The sequence below is a fragment of the Hemicordylus capensis genome, chromosome 1 (assembly GCF_027244095.1).
Source record: "Hemicordylus capensis ecotype Gifberg chromosome 1, rHemCap1.1.pri, whole genome shotgun sequence".
NCBI lineage: Eukaryota > Metazoa > Chordata > Lepidosauria > Squamata > Cordylidae > Hemicordylus > Hemicordylus capensis.
Window position 1 is genome coordinate 222,813,151 of NC_069657.1, and position 13,762 is coordinate 222,826,912.

Sequence of the window (13,762 nt, forward strand, 5' to 3'; positions counted from 1 at the left end):
AGTGAGCTTATGTGTGCTCAGAGAGCACACACAATGGGTGTGTGCTCAGTGAGCTTGTGGCTCTCAGGGAACAAGTTCATTCCCTCAAAACCAAGGTGATCTGGAGAAGCTCAGAGAGACAGAGAGGCATGCAGATGAGAGCTTCAGGGACGTGGTAGAGGCATCCCATTCCAAGGCTGATAGCGACTCTGCTGTCAGGGAGAATGAAGGTCTCAGGAAAGGAGGACATCAGTTTGAGGAAAGGGGAAATTCTCCCTTAGAAGGGACCCTTTCTGTGGATGATAAGCCCATATCCTCTCGCACAGGGGATACTCCTCAGGGTGGTGGGTGCCTCCTTGTAGTGGGCGATTCAGTCATTAGAGGTACAGAGAGATGGGTTTGTGAGCTGCATGTTGACTGCATAGTGACTTGCCTGCCTGGTGCGAAGGGTTGCGGACATCATGCAGTGTCTAGATAGGCTCTTGGGCAGTGCGGGGGAGGAGACAGCTGTTCTGGTGCACATCAGCACCAATGATGTGGGGAAATGTAGTCAGGAGGTCCTGGAAGCCAAATTTAGGCTGATAGGTAGCGTGTTGAAGTCCAGGACCCCCAAGGTAGCATTCTCAGAAATGCTACCATTTCCATCTGCACATTCAGTGAGGTGGAGTAGCACTGTATGTTAAAGTAGGGATAGAATCTAACAAGCTAGAAAACCTAGGTGGGCTGGAGTCCTCCACAGAAACCCTGTGGGTGACAATACAAGGCCTGAAAGGGAATGTGCTACTGAGAGTTGCAGGAGGAAATCAGGGAGGCATCAAGAAGAGGCAAGGTAGTAATAATGGGTGCAGTTTCTGAATGCAGCTTGTTCCAGCCATAGGTGACAATGGAAACACTTGATTGTTCCCCAAGGGTAGCTCCCAGGGACCCCATCATGAGTTGTGTGGTAGGGCATGATGGGTGCTAACTACTACCCAAACCACAAAAGAAATGGGTGTTGATTGTAAAGAAAACTTCCCCCCCAAATCCCCATAGGATCCTATGGGGGTTTGGGGGAAAGGTTAAAAAAAATTGTTTAAAATTGCCTGCTTGCCCATTTCTTTTGTAGGTTGGTTGATAGCACCCATCATGCCCTACCACCCAACCCACTTTGGTGTCACTAGGAGCTACCAACAGGGAACAATGGTGTGTGTAGAGTTTCCCCATTGTTCCCTTTGGTTAGAACACTCAAAACGTTTCAAGTTTTGTTCCGTCGAAACAACCAGTTTGACCACTGTTTTGATGAAATGTTTCACCATCTGTGTTTTGTTTTGAGCTCGAAACAAAATGCAAAGTCTGTTTCGTGACATCCCTGTTGCATGTCACAAAACTTGCAACCACTTGGTTGCATGTCCATGACCCAAGACACCAGATTGCTCAGGAAACATATGCTTGAAGATGGGAGAATGACTCAGTTGCTAGGGGAAACCCTTGTCCCTACAGAGCTAATTCTACTAGCTGGAGAGGCAAGCAACTATCTGTCTGGAACAGTGAGCCCATAATTATGAACACCAAGGCAGAAATGTGCGTAACTTCAGGTGAAGTCCAGATAAGGAAAAGCCACCTAGAGTACCTCAGAGAGAAAAACAGAGTCAATAGACAAGGAGCCGGGTCTCATGATCAGTGAGACCCGGTTTGGGAAGCTCAGCAGGGAGAGTGGACTAAGCCTGCTCTCCCTGCAGACAATCAGGGCGGGAGCCCTTGGAAGCCGGATCAGCTGCTCACACGATTGCTGGCTCCATGACAGAGCCGACGGGGGCTGGGGAGTTCAGGGGCCGCGCAGCCCCCAGAAGCTCCAGTATGCCCTGCGCAAGTGCGCAGGGCATACTGGAGAGACTCCCGGAGCTGGGAGGCAGATTTTCACCTCCCTTCTGGGGGTCTACTCATGAGTAGCCATGGCGCGGGCCGCACCACTGTTACTCATGATCGGAAAGCCCACTCCACTAACCCAGGCTTAGGGGAGGGCTACATAAGCGGGTGACTCGCTTTGACTCAACCAGGCTCGGCTGCAAGCCTAGTGAGTATCACGATCGGTGGAAAGCGGACTAAGCACCCTTAGTCCACTTTCCACTGATTGTCAGAATAGCTCCAAGGAATTTTCCAAATAAAGAAAAAAGCTTTATTTCAGAAAGCAAGACACAATGACCAGTTGTTTAGGCTGATTGATTGTAGTGAAGCTGAAGGTTGTTCCAAGAGAGGGGAGAAGGAGTCGGGGCTGAGATGAGCCATGCCACCTGTGATGAAAATGAAAAGTGGAAAGGAAGGAAGGAGGTGGCGAGAATGCGGTGGGGGGGGGAGAGCAATTCTTACACCTCTTCTTAGTCTGCTGCCTTCTGCATGATGAAGGAGCTGCATCTCAGGCAAGGAGTTCCTGGGTTCCACCCAACAGCAGTGTCTGCTATGGCAGGGACAAGAAGGTGATGGAGCTGCTTGATTAGCTCCTTAGGGAGTGGGACTCAGGCTGGGAGATCCAGGGCTTCCATGCTGCAGTAGTGTCCATGACTGTGTGAGGCAAGGAGGCTATAGGGCTGCCTAGGCAGGCTCCCAGATCAGACAGTCCAAAGCAGCTGGTTGCTGGGCTGGCACCAGGCTTCCAACAGGGCGAATCGCATGTTTCATTATCCAGCCAGTGGAGCAAGGGGAGTTCCACAGCAGTCAGTTGCAGAATGGCCCACCAACAGCCCTCATCTGGCAGACCCCAGTCTTGAGGGACCAGGGTTCAAAGTGTCTAATGATTTCTGCTTGGAGCTGGAGCACAGTGTGTGCCTCCACCACAGGTAAAGGCAAGAAAGTAGAGTGAAAGGGTTTCCTAAGTTGAGATTTCAGGGGTCCCTAGTTGAGGAGATGCAACAGCATCCTGGATTGTGAGTTCCAGTGGCTTCAAAGGTAGGGAACAGATTGATAAGAATTTTATTGAGGGGCAAAATTAGCCACAGGAGCCAATGGTGGGTCAGCAGTATTTAGCTGAGAGCACAAAGGCATTGGGAGCTTGGAACCCAAATACAGGACCACTAGGAATGCCCTGATTGCCTTATAATAGGGCCAGGTGGCCCACTGGAACTGCCCATTGTTCCAGGATCTTGGCCCATTTCAGCTGGAAATCAGCCCTATCAAAGATTGCACAGAAATAGGGTGCTGTCTTCCCCACCTGACCCTCTGCCTTGCCCACTATGGACGCAGCTTCCTATGGCACAAGCCTTAGGTCTACACAGCAATCTTGCTCTAGCTGAGGCTATGTTCAAAGATAAAGAGGGTTGCCTGGTAACAATCCCACTGAGTTCAGGAAAGGCCCAAGGGAAGAGACCTTAGTTCAGTGAGAGCATCTGCTTTGCATGCAGAAAGCACCAGGTTCAATCCAAGAAGGACTGAGAAAGTCCCCTATCTAAATCCATGGAGACCTGCTGCTGCCAGTCAGTATAGGCCATAGCTAGGGAAGTTCTGTCTAAAACCCTGGAGAGCTGCTGCAAGTCAGTGCAGACAATAAGGCGGTTTACATGACCATGAACTGGACAGGATATGCATCCTACCATGCTTGGATAGAACAAGCACCCTACTGTGCACACTCCCAATTTTTGTTGTCTGTGAGCTAAAACTTAGGTAGGAGGAGCAGGTGCATATCTAGGGTAGGGCAGGCAGGGCACGTGCCCTGGACACCACTTGAAGGGGGGCACCATTTTTACAAATAAATTTTTTTAAATGGCCACCAAAAACAAAATGGCAACTGCTCATGCTCAAATGGCCTTCGTGAGGCCCTAGGCCATGCCAGACCTCACAGAGGCCATTTGAGCTTGCACAGTGGCCATTTTGTTTTCAGTGACCTTTAAAAAAAAAATTAAAAATGGCCACAACACATGCTCAAATGGTCTCTGTGAGGCCCTAGAGGCCAGTAGGGGGAGGGGCAATCCTTGCAGACCCCCTCCCCCGGCCTTAGGAAGTCCCCCGAAGGGGCTACAGGTAAAACATTTTTAAAAATATATATATAATATGTCACTGTACACATATTCAAATTGGCACTATGTACAGAGAATCAGGGCTTGTGAATAATGAGCTGAAGCTTATGAGCTAGGATTGTATTCATTTGATCTCACTTTGCTTCTTGTGATAAGTGAGTTAAATGTGATGTCTTAATAATATGGCTATTAATGGTGAGTTTGTTTTTAAATCAGTGTGAAATCCTTAGTATTAAGGCCACTGGGAGTTTCTTGCTCTCTTTCTCTCATTTTAACTGTCTTTCTGAAATACTAGAATATATTCCCCAGCAGTGACACAGTTTACTCTGCATATCCTTTAATTATTTTCAGAGTGTCTAGGAAAAGTCAAATTCTCCATTTATTTTTAAAACTTATATAATAGTGATGCTACAATGCATAGTAGAGAATTAGACAGGCACTTCTGTTTAGTTTTCCAAGTACACCTATAGTATTTGGGTATTTCATGAGCCCCAGCATACTGAAATTTGTAGTTTTCCAGCATTTTTTTGGTCTGGCTACATCTACTGCTAAATAGTTTTTGAAATATTAAAAGATTAACAAGTTTGACTTGTATCTTCCAGCTGATATTATGGTAAAGTTATCTGAAAGATGGGTATCAGATGTTTGGACAGGGGCACAATTTCAGTGCTTGCCCTAGGTGCTATTTCCCCTAGATACAACTCTGAGGAGGAGGGGGAAGTGATTATTTGGAAGGAGAGTTCATGGTTGTGCGAAATGCTTTAATATTGAGCTAGATGGCCCAATTATTTGCAGTTTCATACGTTCATATGACTGACTTCCAATAAATTTGCATAGAATTACAACCAAGAAAAACACAGGACTAAAAGTGAATATTCTTCAAAGCCAAGCAGAGAATCTTGTCAGCAGTTTGTTTTGCTCTGCTATCATGAAGGGAATGCCACTGATTTCTGTCAAAAACTGTCCACATAGGAACATTTTGTGGAGACACAAGAAGAAACAAGTTGTTCTGGTAAGAACTAACCTGCCTACTTTCCTTCCACTATAATCTTAATTGATAATTATGATCCCCACAAGTTATTCCACTTCAGCCTTAAACATTCACATGTCTGCTGTCTTGAATTGGGATGGATGACATCATCACAAACTATGCCTTGAGCCATCCCTATGTGTAGGAGACACAGACAGACAGAGAACACACTGAATGTCGGGTGATCTCATAAGCTTGCTTTCCTTAAGGTAAAAGAAAACTACATCAGGGATTCTCAACCTTGGGTCCCCAGATGTTGTTGGACTTCAACTCCCATAATCCCCAACCAAAGGTCACTGGGGCTGGGGATTATGGGAGGGGAGCTGAAGTCTAAGAACATCTGGGGACTCAAAGTTGAGAATCCCTGAACTACACCATTGAAAGCAGAAACAAAAATATCACCCTGGACTTTGCAAGTGCAAAAGTCTCTCCTAAGGTTTGATCTTACTAGCACCAAACTACAGAAGCATGTGCCACAGAGCTGTTTCACAGATGTCATAGGAAGAGGTCACTGGTCACATCAAAACAGCAAAAGTTCTCTTTCCACATTTGAGGATACAGTGGGAATCAAAATAAATATCATTCTTTTCCAAATACCAAGCTGATGACAGAATATCTAGAACTCAGTAAGATGGGTAATTTTGCATTGCATATGAATGAGTTATAAGATAAATGACATTTAGTGACATTAATTAACTGATTAAATTAAACCTGATATTTTAATCAGAATTTGTTTATGCAAAGCTGTGAATAAAAAGTGTAGTTTAACCTAGTTACTTTTAAAATTCAAGTTACCATAACAACTTCTTGCAATATTAAAAGGTGGTCTTTTCTTTACATTATTTTTAGAACTTGAGTTGCTATAACAACTGGAAGCCAGCTCCTTTTTGCAAAGAGTTAAAAATGTGTTGTTGTTGCTTAAGAGACAATCAAAATATGATCAGTGGGATGCCGGGAATTGAATGCCACAAATGGTCACATAAAACTGCATTATCTCACACACAGAAGCACACACAAACCGCTCACTGTGGGAAAAGGAATGGATGGATCTTCTTTGATGTGACAAGCTCAAAATGTCCCTGAATTGCTCAAGGAAGTTTTAAACCAAATATTTATCAGTCAAGGAGGAAGTCAGCAGAATGGACACCAGAAGTATGACAGGCTGTCAAAACACCATAAAAACAAAAGTCAATTTCATTTACTCTAGATCTTCTTCCTTTCTCTGTTACTCCAGTTTTATAACTCCCAATTGTCTGTGCTTCAGACCATTGGATGTAGACTGGGGAGGACCCAAGTTCATCCCTGTTCAGTTGTGAAGCTCATTAGATGTCCCTGAGCAGCATCTGACCAACTGGATACCTCACTGGGTTCTTATGACTACATAGTAGGACAGGCCTTTTAATGTCCTCCTGGGCATCTTGAAGGAGAGATATACCTGTGATAAAAAGGGGACCTTGGAAGAAGGGGGCGGAGGGGGGAGGATTTCCAGGGACTGCCACAAATAATGCAAATTAAATCAAGTTTAATTTTCTGTACCACATTCCTGTCTCAATAACACTCAAAGCAGTTCACAACAGCACATAGAGAGGCAAGGGGAAAGCCCCTTCTTGTATTACCTGGGTCGCATCAGAATACCTGAACCATGTGGAAGGATCCTTCCTATGAATTTTGGAAGATATGATGCTGGCATGGAAAGGAGCAGTGTTGTGAGCTCTTCCCACACTGACCAAGGTGTTACTGGAACTGCTCCAGGGTGATTGGCGAACACCCCTAAATGTGTTTCGGCTTCATGTGAGTAATCAGCGAGCTGGGGTGGAGCAGTCAGAATAATTTTTGTGCAAAGTTCTGGTCCTAGGGAAATGAACTGACAGAGAGGTTGAAGTTCAAAACAAATAAAGTTTTTATTTGAGGTTCAGGCATACAATGGAATAAGAGAGTTGATTAAAGCAATATTACTACTAAAAATATGTTACAAAGATTAACCAGATACTTGCAAAGAGGCGATTTAGCTTAATGTCTGAATTAAATGATTTCCAGACTGGCTGGAGAAAATAAGGCTTTAGAGAAACAGGTTTTTGAATTTAAGAAAAGAGCAGAAATAGGGAGAGCCCAGAAGGGTGCAGTGATTATCATACAACCTCGTCCTTCCTTTAGCAGCAATTTGACCCTCATGGCTCAGGTGCAACTGAATGACCTCTTTCCTCAGGGATGGAACACCAGGTGACAAAGAACTGAAAGCACCTCAGGGGTTAGGCAGCCAGGGTAAATCCAAAAGGTGTCTGTTTCCGTGCAGCCAGCTTCTTGTAGCAGCGAGGCAAGCTGGGAAGATCAGGCCAGTGAGGAAGGCCAATCTGGAGGCTGTGAGCGAAAATTGTACAAAGAGCAAAGAATGGGCTGGTGGTATGGCGGGTGCCCAGTCTATTGCCCAAAGGACTGGTGACTCCAAGATATAAAGGAAGCACACTGGCTCAAGAAACCAGGTTGGGGTGTAATGAGACCCTCGGGGACCCAGGGACAAAATCTTTATAGCCCCTCCCATTGTGTGAGCAAAGCACGTGTGCCCCAAGCCGTGCCCCCTGCATTTGACATCAGACACAAGGAACGGGGTAACAAACATCTCCCCCCACCCCTGCCACCCTTGCCGCTTCTTATCTTTGCTCCCGTGACAACGGTGGGCGCTGTGACTGGGCTGGACCAGGCCTCTCCTCTCCGGCTGGCCAGCTGGCCTTTCTCTCTCTCGCCGACCGAACTGTGTGTATACACAGTTCCGATTATTGACGTCGCATACCTGTGACTTCATGGGCATGAAACTTCCATAGTTGGAACTGCACATGCATGCATTTTGGCCAGCCTGCAAGAGAGAAAGGCACACTGGCTGGCCAGAGGGGAGAGGTCCGGCCCAGCCACAGCACCTGCCACCACCTCTATAATGGTCTATAATGGCTACTACTCAGAGGGCTGTGGGCCACCTCCAGCCTCAAGGGTGTGCCTCTGAGTACCAGTTGCAGGGGAGCAATGGCAGGAGAGAGGGCACGCCCTCAACTCCTGCCTGTGGCTTCCAGCGGCATCTGGTGGGCCACTGTGCGAAACAGGATGCTGGACTAGATGGGCCTTGGGCCTGATCCAGCAGGGCTGTTCTTATGTTCTTACCTCACGGGGGCAAAGATAAGAAGCAGCAGCTGGTCAAGGGCAGAAGCATGGCGGTGCAGAGGCAGCGGCAGTGGGTCAAGTGCGGCAGCAGCGGGGCAAGGGCTGGGGCTTTCCAGTCTGCTGGTGGGGGCTGACCCTCTGGACCCAGGGGCATTTGTCCCTGTTTTTCCAATGGGTGCTATGCACATGAACCAGGGCTAGTTATAGCCCAAAATGGGCCCTGATGCAAAATACCAGCCATTCCTCCTTCCTGAGCAGGGCAATTCTGATGGACCTCAAAAGGATCCATTGTCTTTGTTTGCTGTCCTTGAGTAAAACACAATGACATGAATGGTCAAGAACAACCTGTATGTAAATTGACTAAATGGACGTGCAAGAGGATATACGTTAGTTCGGAAGGACCCGGTAAGCCAATCAGTAATTTTAATGAGTGCAGCACTGAGTTTCTATGGCCCACTTAGCTCTTTTGTGATAGAGAAGGGAGTTGCGTTTGCAGTGCCTTATTTGACTTTTCCTGCTGAGGTGATTAACGTTAGCTTGTTTGAGGCAACTGCAGAGGAGGGGAAGTAAAGGGTCGAACTTTGGACAGAGAGACCTTGAGCATGGAGTTAACTCAAAAGCTAACTCAGTCTACCTAGACATTCCATAATATAAGGTGTGAGGCTAATCCTTTTTCAATTCACTTGGCAGCTGGTTGAATCTGGGGGCGACCGTCCCACTGTCTGCTAAGTGACCTGTCCCCAATAGGCCAACAAATGGGGAGCCAATGATCCCATGAGACTCCTAAGCATGTTAAGAGTGGGAACTACAAGCCTGTAGTCCTAAACGTAAGCAGAGCCGCTTCTGGGAGCCCTCAGAATAGCAGTGCTGGCAACAAATGTTTCTGATATTTGTGCTGAAAGGAACTGTCCAGTTCCCACGCCACAAAGATGACACCTGAATAGTCCTAAAATAACTGACAAAAAAGGGGACATGGTTGCTACTCGAAAAGCTAGCATACTATGTAATCGTGTGGAAAGCTACTCCTCTGTAGCATCTAGACATACAGTGAAGCATTTTTCCTGCATCTTGGCTGTCCTGGATTCTGGCTTGGTTGTGACTGAGTGGTAAATGAGGTGATGAGGGTGGGGGAGGGGGTGCATCCAGCAGCTCTGGGTCAGCTATCGCTGTTGTGGTGGGGAATAGAAGAATTGGCATTGGCAGAGCAGCTAGCCATTACAGGGGAAGGAAAACCAATAATTTAGTAACTGTTTCTGCTTCCAGCTGCCCTGTCAGCTCTCTGGCCTCAGGGAGCAGTTCCAGCTACACACACTGAACCTCGCCATCCTCCTCTGCAATGCCAGGTCAGTTCAATATAAGACCAAAATCATCCATGACTTGATCATGGATGAGGGAGCCAACATGGCTTGTATAACTGAGACCTGTATGGAGATAGATAGATAGATAGATAGATAGATAGATAGATAGATAGATAGATAGATAGATAGATAGATAGATAGATAGATAGGCTGTGGTCCATGAGAATACCTTTTCCCTTACCAGGGCCCCTGTGCAACAGTTGGCTTCTACTGACTGTGTATTTCTGAGGCTAGGAACTAGGGATAGATTGGGGATTCTGTTAGTGTACCATCCACCCTGCTGCCTAACTGACTCCCTAACTGAGCTGACAGAGCTGGTCTCAGAGTTGGTGTTGGAGTCACCCAGACTTTTAGTGCTGGGGGACTTCAATATCCATTGTGAGGCTGACTTGTCTGGTGCGGCTCAGGAGTTCATAGCAGCCATGACAACTATGGGCCTATCCTAAATAGTTTCAAGACCAACTCATGTTGCCGGCCACACACTTGATTTGGTCTTTTGTTCTGATCAGGGTGTTTCATGGGTGGGGGATCCTGTGGTTTCCCCATTGTCATGGATAGACCACTACCTGGTTAAGGTTGGTTTCACAGCCACAATCCAGCCCTGCAGGGGTGGAGAACCTATTAAGATGGTCTGCCCGAGATGACTGCTGGACCCAGTAGGATTCCAAAAAGACTTGGAGGGTTTTAATGTTGGTCCTGTCAGTGATTCTGTTGATGCCCTGGTGGGAACCTGGAATAGGGAACTCACCAGGGCAGTAGACGCAATCGCTCCTAAGTGTTGGGAATTCTCTTTGGTGAGAGAATCGCTTTTTCACTATAGCAGAATGCACAGAGGCACAACACGGGCGGAATTTACTTAGGCATGTGTGTATGCTGAGAGTAAAGTAACTTGGAGCCAATTCATAGTTTAAAATCAATATATAAGGCATTTATTAAGGAACTCCATTCTAGATAGGAAAGTGAGGAGTTAGGATCTCTAATCTATCTATCTAGCTGGATGCAGATGGATTCTGCATCTTCTCTGCACACATGGTGCAGGGAGAGGAGCTTGCCATGTTGCAAGGTAGAAGGACAGGCAGGGAAGAGAGAGAGAAAGTTAATCCCTAAGAGTACCAATCTACATTTCAAAAGGGATAGTGTCAGAGCAGTAGAGAAGGGATGATGACCAATGTCTTGACCCTCTAGCCCTCTGACTCACTAGTCTGTCCTCCACTGTCTGAGACAAAAGACAGCGCAAATTCCTTAACTTCCAACACTAAGCATCCCTTCCAACCTACTTTAAAAGTGGCCCCTTGGTATACAGTGGAGTTGCGGGGTCTGAAGCAGCAAGGTAGGTGAATGGAGTGCAAGTGGAGGATAAGGCTCAAAATTGACAGAACACAGCATAGAGCCCATTTGAAGGTTTATGCAGAAGTGGTGCATGCAGTAAAAAAATCCCAGTTCTGGTCTGCACGCATTGCTTCTGCAGATTCACATTCAGCAGAGATGTCCTGGGTTGTGAGGAGTTTGATTCAGACTCCTTCCATTTTAAACCTGTCCCCGAAGACTTTGTTCTGCTGCAATGCTTTTAATGGGTTCTTTGCAGACAAAATCTCTTGCATTCGGGCCGTCCTGGACTTCACTGTTTTTGCAGAGCCTATTAAGGTGGTGTCCAGCAATTCCTCTTGCATTATTAGATTGGATCAGTTTCAATCTGCGATGCCTGAGAACATGGACTAGCTGCTTGGGGTAGTGTGGTCTACCACTTGTTCTCTGGATCCTTGCTTAACTTGGCTGCTTCTATCTAGCAGGGAAATTGTTGCAGATGACCTAGTTAATATCATTAAATCGTCGCTGAGGGAGAGTAGGATGCCTCCTTGTTTGAAGAAGGCAATGGTTAGACTGCATCTTCCTTAAATCTCTCAGTGATGGATAGTTATAGGCCGGTCTCCAATCTCCCATGGTTGGGCAAGGTGACTGAGAGAGTGGTGGCTAACCAGCTCCAGGAGGAAACTAATTATCTAGACCCATTTCAAACTGGCTTTAGAGCAGGCTATGGGGGTGAGTCTGCCTTGGTTAGGCTGATGGATGACTTTTACTAGGGAATCAACAGAGGGAGTGTGACTCTGTTGGTTCTTTTGGATCTCTCGGCGGTGTTCGATACCATTAACCATGGTATACTTCTGGATCACCTTGGGGAGTTGGGGATAGGAGGCACTGCTTTGCAATGGTTCCACTCCTATCTCTCAAGCAGATTACAGATGGTGGAGCTTGGTGATGGTTGCTCTTCGAAATGGGAGCTATTATATGAAGTCCCTCAGGGCTCCATTCTGTCATGAATGCTTTTTAACATCTACATGAAACCACTGGGTGAGGTCATCAGGAGATTTGGTGCAGGGTGTTATCAGTATGCTGATGACACCCAAATCTATTTCTCCTTCTCATAATCAAGAAATAGCATTCAGTCCCTAAATGCCTGCCTACGGGCAGTAATGGGCTGGATGTGAAATAACAAACTGAAGCTGAATCCAAGCAAGATGGAGGTACTCATTGTGAGGGATCAGAATTTGAGGGATGAGTTAGATCTTCCTGTGCTGGATGGCGTTACACTCACCCAGAAGGAAGAGGTATGCAGCTTGGGAGTGCTCTTGGATCCAGGCCTCATACTGGTATTTCAGGTGGAGGCTATGGCCAGGAGTGCTTTCCATCAGCTTCAGTTGATTCGCCATCTGTGTCCATTCCTTGAAGAGAACGATCTCAAAACAGTGTTGCATTAGCTGGTAACCTCCAGGCTTGACTATTGCAATATGCTCAATATGGGACTGCCTTTGTATGTAGTTTGGAACCTTCAGTTAGTTCAAAATGCAGCAGCCAGACTGGTCTCTGGGATAACTCAGAGAGACCATAATATGTGAGTTTTAAAACATTTGCACTGGCTGCCGATATGTTTTCAGGCAAAATACAAAGTGCTGGTTATTACCTCTTAAAGCCCTGAATGGCTTGGGTCCAGGCTACCTTAGAGAGCACCTTCTTCTGTATGATCCCCATCACACGCTGAGGTCATCTGGAGAGGTCCATCTCCAGTTACCACCGGTACATCTGGTAGCGACTTGGAGTCAGGCCTTCTCTGTAGATGTTCCTGACCTATGGAATGCTCTCCTGGAAGATATCTGCAGATTAGGCTCGCTGTTGGCCCTTAAGAGAGCCCTACAAACTTACTTGTTTGGCCTGGCCTTCCAAGATTTTAAAATTATTTTTAAGTATTTTAATTGGTTCTGAATTGTTTTAGAATTGTTTTTATATTGTTTTTAAGCAGTGTGTTTTAAATGGTGTTTGTTTTTATGTCTTTTTAAACTTGTTGTGCACCACCCAGGGCCTTTGGATGGGGCCAGTGTTCCCTCTAGGATTCCCAGATGTTGTTGACTGCAACTCCCATAATCCCCAAGCAAAAGCCATTGCAGTTGAGGATTCTGGGAATTGTTGTCAACAACATCTGGAAATCCCTGTTAGAGGGAACACTGGATGGGGCGGTCTATCAATGTAATAAAGAAATAATAAACACCAAGGCTTCTCACTTGAGCCAGCCAACCCAGGCTCGAGCAACCCAGCAATATATGTGGCAACCCTATTTACATGACACGTCTTCAACTTGCAGGGTTTAAATTTTCTTTTCATTTAATTCTGCTTTCGGAAAGCACAGGTCCCTATCTACACATCCTGCAGTCACTGGTATCAAAGTATCCCATATAGAAGCACTACACCTATTTAGTCAATCTAAAAACATACCATAGACAGCTATAGGATTTATTGCATGAGAAAGCACTCGGGACGGTTCATTAATTTTCCAGTGCAGCCCAGTGGGACTTCAAACAGGCAAGAATGTAGCCATTCATAACATGTTCCCATTCACCTCTGTCATGGTCCTCAGTTTTGTCATTAAATCTTAATTATCGCTGCAATCAAAAGCTGCTATCGCAACTATAGTAACAGGCTCAGCATTTTAATTCTCCATAAGAGCTGTAGCTATCCAGAATGAACTGCAATTTTCTCTTTTTGCCTGTTGGATGCCAAAAGAGAGACCCATCTTGAATTTCTCAGTGATTTGCCCTTTGTCCAGAGAATCAGAAGAGAATGCGATACATATTGCATTACTCAGTGCTGCCCTTCACCCATACAAAGCAGATCAGGCAAAAGAGTGAAACTAGGAGAGGTGACCCTGGATTCCAAGTGTAATTGTGGTCTTCTGTCTTAATGAGGTTTCAAGAGGAGGTGGCAGAATG